General features: G+C 47.8%; 1 protein-coding gene across 14 annotated transcripts in view; it reads left to right on the forward strand.

The window, feature by feature from the left end:
* ARVCF (ARVCF delta catenin family member) overlaps window positions 1–12,935 on the forward strand; it is a 1,214,127-nt gene that overhangs the window by 116,706 nt on the left and 1,084,486 nt on the right. The window lies entirely within an intron of this gene.

The following is a 12,935-nucleotide window of genomic DNA, read 5'->3' on the forward strand; positions in this document are numbered from 1 at the left end:
GGCCTACAAAGCAGGATAAGGCTATGAGAAGATAGCAAGTTGCTCTTTCCTCAGTTGAAAATGTAATTAAGAAATGGCAGGAACAATGTGTCACGCTCGCGCCTAGACTGGTTGGCGCGGGGGTGTGGCCCCACTGGACCACAGACCAAACTTCCCTGGAAGGGACGTAACTAAGTAGCTTCCTAGGTGTTCGCTGGAGCCTCTGATGGTGAGGTCAGACTTGTGCAATAGGAAGCTACCAGGTACCACTCCAGGGTGGTGTCTGGCTGTGGCTGCTGATCCCACCGGGGAACGGAACATACACATTCAAGCGGGCACAGCTGGCACTCTGGCAGACAGGTGGGCACGACTGGCACACAGGCAGACAGATGGGTACAATAGAGACACTGGCAGACAGGCGGGCACGGCTGGCTCTCTGGTAGGCAGGCAGGTACGGCTGGCTCTCTGGCTGGACAGGCGGACAAGGCTGGTACACTGGAAGAACCGGTAGGGACCGGTCTGCAGACAGGTATGTAAAACAGGTAAGAACCTGTTCAGACAGGAGGACTTAAGAAAAGGTAGAAGTAGAACCGCAAGGAGTGGAGCCGCAGAGCTAAGCCACAGTGTGCAGAGCTGAGTGCAGAGCAAGACACAGAGTGCAGAGCTGAGAGCAAAGCCACAGAGTGCAGAGTTGAGAGCAAAGCCACAGAGTACAGAGCTGAAAGCAAAGCCACAGAGTGCAGAGCAAGGTAACAGAATGCAGAGCAAGGAGCAAAGCAAGGTCGCAGAGAGCGGAGCCGAAAGCAGAGCAAAGCAAGACACAGAGAATGCACAGCAGAAAAGGCAAACCAAGACAGAGATATAAACAGTCACCGGAATAGGACTAGACTAAGACAGAGTCAGGAACGAGACAAGACACAGAGACATGGACACAAGCCAGGGTACGATGCCCCTCTGGGTGGTAGACATAGGCCAGGGTACGAAGCCCCGCTGGGTGGCTACACAAAAACATAGGCCAGGGTACTAAGCCCCACTGGGTGGCTACACAGGACACAGACCAGGGTACAATGCCCCCCTGGGTGGCAGACAAGAGAGAGTAACCGAGACAGGGCCTGGCACCTCAGCAGCTAAGAACTGACTGAGGGAGTAAGTTGTACAGGCCCCCACCAATGGGTGGGGATGTCTTAAATACAGGTGGCCTCATGGCGATTGGCCAGGGACACCTTAGCAAGGTGCACACAGTCTCTATAAGAAACAGGAGTTGCTGGCGCCGCCCCACTATGCACACAGACAGAGCATGCACAGAGCAGACAGCAGACATGAGGCACATAGCATGGAGTTGGCAGCAGGGAGAAGTCACCACAAGGCCCAGAGAAGTAAGTGAGTTTGAGTGTAATGCAGGTGGGGGATGGGAGGCCATGCAGTGATGCCAGCAGGGTTGTTACAGTACCCCCCCCTTTACGGCCCCTCTTCTTCAAGCTCGCCAGGATGATCTGCAGAAGAAGAATAGGTTCACACACAGTCCAGGCCAACATGACATCTTCAGGGTAGAATAAGGCAGGCGTGTCACCAGAAATCTCAGAAAACAAAGTCTCTTGGTGCTCAACAGGGTTAGCTTCCACAATGAGCAGGACCACCTCCTTCAGGTAGACAGGTAACAGGGACTTGGATGCTGCTGTCTTAACATCTTCACCAGCCGGACACATGGAAACTGGAAACCTTCTCATAGGATTCAACTTTTGCCCGACAGGTAGCAGAGATGTTCTTAGGTACGGAACACAAGAAAAGTCATTAGAGAGGAGTGTGGAGAAAAACAGCTCCACCGGATCAGAGAAAAATTGAGGTGAACAAACTTATGTTTTGAAATCTTCACCAGCCGGCCACAAGGACGCTGAAGGTATCCACATAGGAACCATCTTCTGCCCGTTATCCAGAAGATATTGTCCAAATGCCAGGGATGTTTCTAGGAACGGATTACAGGAATAGTCGTGGGAGATGTGTGGAGAGATAGTCACCGCTTCCCCATCTTCATTGACGTTAGCACACCTTGACTTGACGACTAATTGTTAACTGGTATAGTCGCTGGAGATGTGTGGAGACATCGTCACCGTTTCCCCACCTTCGGTGACGTCAGCACACCTTGACTCGACGACTAGAAGACAAGCTGAAGAAGATGACACTGCTGAGTGTCTTTCACGCATGGGAACCAGACACTTCTCAAGACTGGGTAAGTTCAAACGAAGCACTTTACTGGAACTCTTGACCAGAGCGGGTGGTAGAGTCCTTGGCTCAGAATGACCTATGGGCATAACAGACAGCATACGGAAAACAAACTTCTTCGTGTATAAGGCTCCAACTTGGAGCTGTAGTTGTCCTTGCAGGACTAGACTGCTCTTTAGCAGGGCTCGACCATTATCAGGCAACGCCCACACCGGGTTCTGGAGCTGTAGAACGGAGACCATACACTGACTCTGAATGATAGGCCGCTTAAACACACCAAAGCTCCCAGAAGGCAGAGAAACAGTCATTAACTTAGATGAAGAGGAAGTACTCTCGCCAGGGACAGCCTCTCCTACTGGCCCAGGGTTTTGGAGTACAGGCTTCACAGGGCAGAGACCATCTGAATGTTTCTTACAACCACAGGAATACCGTATTTCAATCTCAGCACCAGATTCAGGCTGCAGATTTGCCAGACCCCTCTTATTAGACCTCTTGGATCTTGCTTGGATGGCCGTTTTGGCAGGTTGTGGAACAGATGAGTTTTGGACGGTCATTGACGGAAGTGACGGTTTACCTACAGGTTACTTTCGTCTGGACCGTCTCTGTGAGCTTGGAGGGGAAGACTTTTCAGGAGATGCAGTACTTGGCTCATCGAAGGCTTTACAGAAGGCCACCAGGAAGGCCGGCAGATTCGAGATGATGGGGTCCCCTGCTTCCCAAAGGGGGTCGCACCACATCAAAGCATCTCCTCTAAGGTAGGCCATTAAGAAACCTACTTTCAACCAGTCAGTGGGGAATTGGGGAGCATGCCACTTGAAATAACGCAAGCACTGCTCCAGGAACACACGACATTGCTTTGGGTCCCCATCGTAGCATGGAGGATCTGCTGGCATGGATTCATCATTAGGAGTGCAGGCTTGAAGTTCATCCAACAGCTCATTGGAGATGACAATTGGGGATGGAGCAGTGAAGGACTGGCTTTCAGACTGGGTAAACATTTTCCTCAGAGGCCAATACTGGCAAGAAGAGAGTTCATCTTGCTCCAAGAGCGAAGGCACATGGGACTCAGCGGGGACCATGGCCTGTGCACACTGTCACGCTCGCGCCCAGACTGGTTGGCACGAGGGTGTGGCCCCACTGGGCCACAGACCAAACTTCCCTGGAAGGGGCGTAACTAAGTAGCTTCCTAGGTGTTCGCTGGAGCCTCTGATGGTGAGGTCAGACTTGTGCAATAGGAAGCTACCAGGTACCACTCCAGGGTTGTGTCTGGCTGTGGCTGCTGATCCCACCGGGGAACGGAACATAGACAGGCAAGCGGGCACGGCTGGCACTCTGGCAGACAGGCGGATACGGCTGGGACACAGGCAGACAGACGGGTACAACAGAGACACTGGCAGACAGGCGGGCACGGCTGGCTCTCTGGTAGGCAGGCAGGTACGGCTGGCTCTCTGGCTGGACAGGCGGACAAGGCTGGTACACTGGAAGAACCGGTAGGGACCGGTCTGCAAACAGGTATGTAAAACAGGTAAGAACCTGTTCAGACAGGAGGACTTAAGAAAAGGTAGAAGTAGAACCGCAAGGAGTGGAGCCGCAGAGCTAAGCCACAGTGTGCAGAGCTGAGTGCAGACAGGAGGACTTAAGAAAAGGTAGAAGTAGAACCGCAAAGAGCGGAGCCAGGTAGAACCGCAAGGAGTGGAGCCGCAGAGCTAAGCCACAGAGTGCAGAGCTGAGAGCAAAGCCATAGAGTACAGAGCTGAAAGCAAAGCCACAGAGTGCAGAGCAAGGTAACAGAATGCAGAGCAAGGAGCAAAGCAAGGTCGCAGAGAGCGGAGCCGAAAGCAGAGCAAAGCAAGACACAGAGAATGCACAGCAGAAAAGGCAAACCAAGACAGAGATATAAACAGACACCAGAATAGGACTAGACTAAGACAGAGTCAGGAACGAGACAAGACACAGAGACATGGACACAAGCCAGGGTACGATGCCCCTCTGGGTGGCAGACATAGGCCAGGGTACGAAGCCCCGCTGGGTGGCTACACAAAAACATAGGCCAGGGTACTAAGCCCCACTGGGTGGCTACACAGGACACAGACCAGGGTACAACGCCCCCCTGGGTGGCAGACAAGAGAGAGTAACCGAGACAGGGCCTGGCACCTCAGCAGCTAAGAACTGACTGAGGGAGTAAGTTGCACAGGCCCCCACCAATGGGTGGGGATGTCTTAAATACAGGAGGACTCATGGCGATTGGCCAGGGACACCTTAGCAAGGTGCACACAGTCTCTATAAGAAACAGGAGTTGCTGGCGCCGCCCCCATATGCAGACAGACAGAGCATGCACAGAGCAGACAGCAGACATGAGGCACACAGCATGGAGCTGGCAGCAGAGAGAAGTCACCACAAGTGAATTAAGTGAGGTTGAGTGTAATGCAGGTGGGGGATGGGAGGCCATGCAGTGATGCCAGCAGGGTTGTTACACAATGAAGTTCAAGATAAGGTCTAGAAGACCAAGCAAAATTCCAGTGAGAGCTGCTCGTAGGATTGCTTAAGAGGCAAATGACTGCAAAATACCTTCAGAAATATTTAGCAGATATTGGAGTTGTGGTACATTGTTCTACTGTTCAAAGACACCTGCACAAATATTGCCTTCTTGGATGAGTCATCAGAAGAAAACCACTCCTGCACCCTCACCATAAAATTCAGCATCAGAAGTATGCAAATGAACATCTAAACAAGGCTGTTCTTTTTTTTTAAACTAAGTCCTATGGACCAATGAGGTTAAAATAGAACTCTTTGGCCACAATGATCAAAAGTATGTGTGGAGAAAAATCAACACAGAATTTCAGGAAAAGAACACATCGCCAACCATTAAGCATGGGGGTGGATTAATCATTCCTTGGGGTTGTGTTGCAGCCAATGGCGTGGGAAACATTTCACGGGTAGAGGGAAGAATGGATTCAATGAAATTTCAACAAATTCTTGATGCAAACGTAACACCATCTGTAAAAAGGTGAAATTATATAGAGGATGTCTTCTACAAATAAATAATGATCCTAAATACAAGTCAAAATCCACAATAGACTATCTCAAAAGGTGAAAGCTGAAGGTATTAAAATGGCACTCACAGTCCCCTGATGTGAACATCATTGAAAATCTGTGACTAGACCTCAAAATACAAGACGATCCAGGAATCTCCGAGATCTGGAAGCATTTTCCAAGCAAAAATGGATGAAAATCCCTCAAACAAGAACTGAAAGACTCTTGGCTGACTACAAAAAAGTGTTTGTAACCTGTGATACTTTCAAAAGGACTTATCTACTAGGTACTAACCAGGTACTAGGTCCCTTGTGAAAGCTGCAGCAAAATACGCATTGTTCACTGCGGTCTGCGCGGGTAAGCAGCCCTTATCTCCACCTGGCACTCTTTATCTTCTACATTCTGCACTAGTCACTTTAATTGTCTTATTTCCTAGGTAACTATTTGTGCCATTACGGTGTGTGTATTTATTTCTGCCACTAGTCTTGCTTGCACTTTTTACCATATCCATCTCTGGATGTGATCTTACACTATGTTGCACTTTAGGGGCATAGTTGCAATATATTTTTCTATGGAGTAGTTCTTATGAATTCATTAGTATCAGTACTAATTGTTCTCTATTACCGTAATTTTGAATTTGTTGCAGTACTTCTTGAATTTTGGCATCATACCCCTCTGTGCAATATCTACTCACTTGGGGGCTATTTTTATCATGTATTATACTTAAGTACAGTCTCAGACAGGCGCACAGGGTAACAGGGGAATCCCCTGGTGGGCCTCTGTGTAGATCTGGGCCCCCTACCCCACTGTATGGGCAGTACTTGGCATAATTCACTTCATTCACTCTGTACAGAAAAAAGCAGCATCTCATCCTTCATTAACTACGCCACTCAGTTTATTATTATATAGAGATATAGGTAAATTTGTGAACGAAGGTAGTATAATATTTGCATGCAGGTGAAAAGTGCCCCCCCCCCCTTCCAAAGTCAAATGTTATTGGCTGGCCATTGTCACCCCAGTCCAGTACATATTTATTTCCCACCCACAACCTATTTTTCTGTTGAGAGATTTCTTTGTCACTGTCTTTATTAATAAAAATCTTTATTTTTATATAGCGCTACCATATTCCGCAGCGCTCTACAGTTTTGCAAACATTATCATCACTGTCCTCGATGGGGCTCACAATCTTATTTTATTTTGTTAATAAATATTCAAATGAATTTCAGTCGTGTCTCCTCCATATAGGTTTATTAATTCTCTAAAAGGTCACATGACAATTGCTATTATAATTTCTATTTATATACTAAGTGGTACTAACCATGCAGGGTGCCCAAACTTTTGCATCGGATTATCTTCCTTTTTGTAATTTTTAAAATGTAAAAGATGAAATACATATACTAGATGGTGGCTCGATTCTAACGCATCGGGTAGTCTAGAATATGCATGTCCACGTAGTATATTTTCCAGCCACGTAGTATATTGCCCAGCCACGTAGTATGTTGCCCGGCGATGTAGTATATTGCCCGGCCACGTAGTATATTGCCCAGTCACATAGTATATTGCCCAGTCACGTAGTATATTGCCCAGCCACGTAGTATATTGCCCAGCCACGTAGTATGCAGCAGAGCCACGTAGTATATTGCACAGCGACGTAGTATATTGCCCAGTGATGTAGTATATTGCACAGCGATGTAGTATACAGCACAGAGCCACGTAGTATATTGCCCAGTGATGTAGTATATTGCCCAGTCACGTAGTATATTGCCCAGTGATGTAGTATATTGCCCAGTGACGTAGTATATTACCCAGTCACGTATGTCACAGGTTAAAAAAATTAAAAATAAACATACTCCCCTAACGATCCGAGGGCCCCTTGTACTTTAACCCCTTAGCGACCGCCGATACGCCTTTTAACGGCGGCCGCTAAGGGTACTTAAACCACAGTGCCGTTAATTAACGGCGCTGTGGAAAAAGTCCATAGCGCCCCCAGAGGCCGATTTTCTCCGGGGTCTCGGCTGCCGAGGGTAGCCGAGACCCCAGAGAACATGATTCAGGGGGTTTTTAACCCACCCCGCATTTGCGATCACCGGTAATTAACCGTTTACCGGCGATCGCAAAAAAAAAAAAACAAAAAAAAAAAAACGCTATCTCTTTTTAATTTCTCTGTCCTCTGATGTGATCGCACATCGGAGGACAGAGAAAAGGGGTCCCAGGTGGCCCCCCAATACTCACCTAGCTCCCCCGATGCTCCTCGTGTCTCCCGGTGGGCGCCGCCATCTTCAAAATGGCGGGCGCATGCGCAGTGCGCCCGCCGGCCGGCACCGGGAGAATCTTTGGGGTCTCGGCTGCCGGGGGTAGCCGAGACCCCAAAGAGCATGATCGGGGTCGGTATTACCGACCCCTGTTTTGCGATCGCCGGTAATTAACTGTTTACCGGCAACCGCAAAAAAAAAAAAAAAAAGTAAAGTGTAATTCTCTGTCCTCTGATGTGATCGCACATCAGAGGACAGAGAAATAGGGGGATTCGGGGACCCTAGCATACTCACCTAGGTCCCTGGATCCTCTTGCTGCTCCTCCTGGCCGCCGGCAGAAGAACATGGCGGACGCATGCCTAGTGCACCCGCCATCTGTCTCCATCTGCCGGCCGGCAGGAGAACAGCAGTTGGGGCTAAAATTAGGGGTAGGGTTAGGGGTAGGGTTAGGGGTAGGGTTAGGGGTAGGGTTAGGGGTAGGGTTAGGGTTAGGGGTAGGTTTAGGGGTAGGGCTAGGGGTAAGGTTAGGGCTAGGGTTAGGGCTAGGGTTGGGGCTAAATTTAGGGTTAGGGTTGGGGCTAAATTTAGGGTTAGGGTTGGGGCTAAATTTAGGGTTAGGCTTCTTTCACACTTACGTCGGTACGGGGCCGTCGCAATGCGTCGGCCCGACATACCGACGCACGTTGTGAAAATTGTGCACAACGTGGGCAGCAGCTGTAGTTTTTCAACGCATCCGCTGCCCAATCTATGTCCTGGGGAGGAGGGGGCGGAGTTACGGCCACGCATGCGCGGTCAGAAATGGCGGATGCGACGTACAAAAAAACGTTTCATTGAAGGTTTTTTTGTGCCGACACTCCACCAAAACACAACTGATCCAGTGCACGACGGACGCGACGTGTGGCCATTCGTCACGATCCGTCGGCAATACAAGTCTATGGGCAAAAAACGCATCCTGCGGGCACATTTGCAGGATCCGTTTCTTGTCCAAAACGACGGATTGCGACGGAATGCCAAACGACGCAAGTGTGAAAGTAGCCTTAGGGCTAGGGTTAGGGTTGGGGCTAAAGTTAGGGCTAGGGTTGGGGCTAAAGTTAGGGTTAGAGCTGGGGTTAGGGTTTGGATTAGGGTTGGTATTAGGGTTAGGGTTGGCATTAGGGTTACGCTTGGGATTAGGGTTAGGTTTGGGATTAGGGTTAAGGTTAGGGTTGTGATTAGGGGTGTATTGGGATTAGGGTTAGGTTTGAGGTTAGGGTTGAGATTAGGATTAGGGGTGTGTTAGATTTAGGGTTTTGATTAGGGTTATGGTTAGGGTTGACATTAGGGTTGTTTTGGGGTAAGGGTTGTGATTATGGTTAGGGTTAGTGATTAGGATTATGGATCAGGTTGGGATTAGGGTTAGGGGTGTGTTGGGGTTAGGGTTGGAGCTAGAATTGGGGGGTTTCCACTGTTTAGGTACATCAGGGGGTCTCCAAACACGACAGCCAATTTTGCGCTCAAAAAGTCAAATGGTGCTCCCTCCCTTCTGAGCTCTGCCGTGCGCCCAAACAGTGGGTTACCCCCACATATGGGGCATCAGCGTACTCGGGATAAATTGGACAACAACTTCTGGGGTCCCATTTCTCTTGTTACCCTTTGTGAAAATAAAAACTTGGGGGCTACAAATTCTTTTTTGTGAAAAAAAAAATATTTTTTATTTTCACGACTCTGCATTCTAAACTTCTGTGAAGCACTTGGGCATTCAAAGTTCTCACCACACATCTAGATAAGTTCCTTGGGGGGTCTAGTTTCCAAAATGGGGTCACTTGTGGGGGGTTACTACAGTTTAGGTACATCAGGGGCTCTGCAATCGCAACATAATGCCCACAGACCATTCTATCAAAGTCTGCATTCCAAAAAGGCGCTCCTTCCCTTCCGAGCTCTGCCGTGCGCCCAAACAGTGGTTTACCCCCACATATGGCGCATCAGCGTATTCGGGATAAATTGGACAACAACTATTGCAGTCCAATTTCTCCTGTTACCCTTGTGAAAATAAAAACTTGGGGGCTACAATATCTTTTTTGTGGAAAAAAAAAATATTTTTTATTTTCACGACTCTGCATTCTAAACTTCTGTGAAGCACTTGGGCATTCAAAGTTCTCACCACACATCTAGATAAGTTCCTTGGGGGGTCTAGTTTCCAAAATGGGGTCACTTGTGGAGGGTTTCTACTGGTTAGGTACATCAGGGGCTCTGCAAACGCAACATAATACCCGCAGACCATTCTATCAAAGTCTGCATTCCAAAACGGCGCTCCTTCCTTCCGAGCTCTGCCGTGCGCCCAAACAGTGGTTTACCCCCACATATGGGGTACCAGCATACTCAGGACAAATTGGACAACAACTTTTGGGGTCCAATTTCTCTTGTTACCCTTGTGAAAATAAAAACTTGGGGGCTAAAAAATCTTTTTTGTGGAAAAAAAAAATATTTTTTATTTTCACGGCTCTGCATTATAAACTTCTGTGAAGCACTTGGGCATTCAAGGTTCTCACCACACATCTAGATAAGTTCCGTGGGGGGTCTAGTTTCCAAAATGGGGTCACTTGTGGGGGATTTCTACTGTTTAGGCACATCAGGGGCTCTCCAAACGCGACATGGCGTCCGATCTCAATTCCAGCCAATTCTACATTGAAAAAGTAAAACGGCACTCTTTCTCTTCCAAGCTGTGCGATGCGCCCAAACAGTGGTTTACCCCCACATATTGGGTATCGACGTACTCAGGAGAAATTGCACAACAACTTTAGTGGTCTAATTTCTCCTGTTACCCTTGTGAAAATAAAAATTTGTGGGCAAAAAGATCATTTTTGTAGAAAAAATGCAATTTTTTTTTTTCACGGCTCTACGTTATAAACTTCTGTGAAGCACATGGGGGTTCAAAGTGCTCGCCACACATCTAGATAAGTTCCTTAAGGGGTCTAGTTTCCAAAATGGTGTCACTTGTGGGGGGTTTCCACTGTTTAGGCACATCAGGGGCTCTCCAAACGCGACATGGCGTCCAATCTCAATTCCAGCCAATTCTACATTGAAAAAGTAAAACGGCACTCCTTCTCTTCCAAGCTCTGCGGTGCGCCCTAACAGTTGTTTAACCAACAAGAAAAGAATAGCATGCACAAAAGAAGGGATCACCGCAAATAGTAGCAAAACATAACAATTTTATTATAACACCACACATAAACACTACAAAAATCATAAAAACAGTTAAAATTGCACAACAAAGTACAACCTTATTTCGTAAGCCAACTGCGACGAATAGTCTATTACACTATTCTAGTTTCCATCCTAGGCACCTCAAGAACGGGATCCCCACTGGCCAATTCTTGCGCCTTAAGAGGAATTGTAGTTTGACGTCTGACTTTCATCATGAAGCTAAGACACTTACAGACCGCTTCTGGCGCCGTGGTTACCCGAAAAAGATAATCTCTTCCGCATTTCAGAGGGCTCGTATCAGTCCACGCCCGGATTTACTTCAGAGACGGACACGTGAGTCAAATGCACCTCTTGGTATTGTAACCACCTTTAATAATCAATGGCAGGACATTTATAGGGTTTTGGACCGCAGTTGGGGTACCTTATTGAGTGAACCAAAATTGGTTCCTTATATTTCTGCTACCCCCAAATTGATAGCCCGACGGGCAAAAAACCTTAAAGATCTGCTCTGCCATAGTCACTATACACGCCCCACATCAAGACTAAATAGGGGAATAAGAATTTTTGGAACTTTTCCATGTGGTGGGTGCAACGTTTGCCAGTTCATGGTGGCACAGGATGGCCTCTCGCTAACTGCTTCTCCCTTTCAGATTACGCCGAAAAAAGCCTTTTACAACTGCAAGACCCGTTCACTCGTTTATGCTCTAATTTGCGAGTGTCCGAAGATCTATGTGGGACAGACTACGCAGATGTTGCGAAGAAGAACGCAGCAGCATCTTTCTAATATCGCTATGGCAGCAAGGGATCGTGAGAGGGACAGGGGAATCACATCGGTAGCTGCTCATTTTTTGGATTTTCATGAGGGACGGACAAGGGGACTTGGGGTCATTGGACTGGAGGCTATCTCACAAAACATCCGTGGCGGAGATATGGTCAGGAGTTTGTTGAGATGTGAATCCAAATGGATTCACAATTTGAACTCTCTTACCCCACATGGACTAAATGAGGAACTACTTTTTACTGGTTATTATAAACAACTTTAATATTCTGGTTGTTGACTAATATGCTTGCAATGACTTCTTGCATGTCTTATCGTTTGTATATTGTTTTGTATTTTCTGTATTCATGTGACCATTCCTTCCTTTCCGGTCTAGGAACAAATACCTATTGGTTTTAGATGTAGTATACGGATGAACTAGTTTCTATCCGTGGAAAACCATGGTTTTTCTTTATACAATGATAGGTCCATATCTAACAAATATTGTACAAGGGGTTTGCACCGCATATTCTCTTTGGTAGTTAGGGGAAGGAAATATGGATGTATATATATATATGTTCTTCTATGCTGACCCTTGCGACACTCTTTGAGTGTAAATATGTATATGTATATATTTGTTCGTATGCTCTTCTTCATCTATACCTGCCTTAGACTGTATATTAACTGTGTTGTGATCGTCTTTTGACTAAAGTGTAATCAGTTCTTGTGGCACTTGTTATTTATTATTGTCATATACATATATATGTATATTTCTTTGGGCAGTGGTGACTTCTTTGTATATATGTATATGTTTGACCACTGCCCTTGTTCCCTAGTAAATGTACTTCAGCATGGCCCTGTGTGCAGTTCCCCTGTCCTTTTAGTGCCCAGCCTCCCCCTGCTTCCACTTGTTGTATACTGTCTCTCCTGTCTTCTCGGCGTCCGCCCCTGGCCCATGTTGCCGGCCTGGGCATGCGCGTTGGGCCACGGGCGGTCTCCTTGGGACGGGAGGTTCCCTCTCCCTTGAGCTTACTACGTAGGTAGCGGTGGGCGGGGCTTTATGCGAGGTGTCCCCTGCTGTGCTGGGCCTGCTGTGCTCGTTGTGCGCGCGTCGGTTCGGCGCGTGCGCACTTGCCTTGTGCGGGCGCAGCGCTGTTGGAGCCCCAGCACTGCGCAGCCGCCGACGTCCTGGTTACTTCCGGCCGGGCGGCATGTGCAGTTCTCCTGATCACCCCTGGTCTCCAGCTGTCATGACTCTGCTCATTTACATGAAGGTATTTAACCACACACTATACTCACTAATAGTACTGCCCCTGAAGAAGCCAGTTTTACTGGTGACACGCGTTGGGCTTCTGTGCCCGGTGTCATTCCCCCTTCTCTATTGCCATCTGCCATTATCACCCTGTTATTATTGCCAGGAATGCTGCCTTGGACACCTGCCTTATTCTATCAGGTTGTATGGGTTACCTCACCTTGTTCAGGTTGTTCTCCATAGGGCTCCATAGGGGTCT

Source organism: Ranitomeya imitator, chromosome 1, assembly GCF_032444005.1.
Source record: "Ranitomeya imitator isolate aRanImi1 chromosome 1, aRanImi1.pri, whole genome shotgun sequence".
Taxonomy (NCBI): Eukaryota; Metazoa; Chordata; class Amphibia; order Anura; family Dendrobatidae; genus Ranitomeya; species Ranitomeya imitator.